Genomic DNA, 1,649 nt, shown 5'->3' with positions numbered 1-1,649 from the left:
GTCCCAGCTACTGGGAGGCTGAGGTAGGAAGATCCCTTGAGTCTGGGAGGTCAAGGCTGCAGTGAGCCATGATCGCGCCACTGCACTCCAGCCTGGGCAACAAAGCGAGACTCCATCTCAAAAAAAAAAAAAAAAAAAAAAAAGACAGGCAGTGTATTATTAATTTTTAAAAAGAAAGGAAAAGAAAAACTTCTGGTCTTTCTATAAAACCACAGTAGGAAAACTAATTAAATCAAAACCAGCATATCCTATCCACACTTAAGAAATAATGAACCAAATTATGTAAGTAAAGGGCTAGGGAAGAAATGCCTGTGTACCAACCACAGCAAATAAACTAGAAGTCATAGCAGGCCTTCTATAAAAGTGCCAAGCAACCTACAAGTAATAGGAAATGTGCATTTGCTACCACAAATCAGAATTAAATATTTGGTTCAGCTTGTCACTATCACACCTGCTTTCAAGGAGAAAGGCAAATATGACTAAAGTTTTTTTTATTGTAACCTAATAGCTATAAAAAGGCAGAAACTTAGACCAAAATGTATCTTATTAGCTATTAAACAATACTATATCAATTTAACACCCTAAAAATTAAAAAGGATTCTATCTCAAAGCAAAAACAGTCATTCAATAAACATTTAGGTAGCCAGTTAGATTAGATGCAGAAGGAAGAAAAGGGAAAAGAAAGATTGCTACACTAAATTAATAGACGTTATAGCAAACAAAAGCACTACCAGATCTAGGCCTTATCATTCACCAAGTAACAACACATTTTTATTACAGTGAGTTCAGTAACATTCTATGGCTAACAATGGTTGGGGATCTGAGCAAATACAGTTTTGCCTGATGTATCTCTGCCCAACTGTGGAAAAGGAGTGATGCTTATCTGGTCTAATGTTACCTAATATTTTGTGTTTATTATAAATTAAGGATATAACAAGAAATAAAACTTGATAGCAATTTAAGTTTTTATTCATAGACAATTTTCTAATCAAACAACAATAAAGATAACAGATAATTTTGCTTTGGGGTATACACATGCAAAAAGATACACAAAACTGATCACAGAGTGCTCTGAAAAGTCGGCACAGTCTCATGGATTGCTATGCAGTTTCATTAATGGCACAACTTATTCACTCAGTGCCTATTTTCATGTCCAGTACTGGGCTACATATAGTATGAACAGACATTAGGGATAGTACGGCTCAAAAAGCCCATTCACTACACAATAATTATATTACGTGGCACAGACTATAAGTGCAGGAGCTATTTAGAAAAGGGCTGTATCACTGTGGAAAAGGTAGGAAAAGCTTTAAGGAGGATATGCAACTTGAGCCCTGTATTTGTTTCGATTCTGGATCTTCAGGAAGAGGATGGCTTTTATTTTATAGAAAGGTAGCAGCATGTCTTGATTTAAAAATATATATATTTATTTATTTTTAGAGACAGAGTTTCACCATGTTGCCCAGGCTGCTCTCGAACTCCTGGGCTCAAGCTATCCACCCGCCTCAGCATCCTAATGTGCTGGGAATACAGGTGTAAGCCACCATACCTGGCTTTTTTTTTTTTTTTTTTTGTCTTTTTAAGCAGCATGTCTTGAGATGAAGAAAGTGCAGAGTACAGGTTGATGGTATGGAATTATAGACTCCAAA

General features: G+C 36.1%; 1 protein-coding gene across 1 annotated transcript in view; it reads right to left on the bottom strand.

Annotated features, from left to right (window-relative positions):
* Positions 1 to 1,649, bottom strand: part of PPP2R5A (protein phosphatase 2, regulatory subunit B', alpha) — a 74,498-nt gene that overhangs the window by 20,337 nt on the left and 52,512 nt on the right. The gene's annotated exons all lie outside the window — the stretch shown is intronic.

The sequence above is a fragment of the Colobus angolensis genome, unplaced genomic scaffold (assembly GCF_000951035.1).
Source record: "Colobus angolensis palliatus isolate OR3802 unplaced genomic scaffold, Cang.pa_1.0 Scaffold100, whole genome shotgun sequence".
Classification (NCBI taxonomy): Eukaryota; Metazoa; Chordata; class Mammalia; order Primates; family Cercopithecidae; genus Colobus; species Colobus angolensis.
Note: the sequence above shows the minus strand (reverse complement) of the source record. Positions and strands in the feature narration are given on the sequence as shown.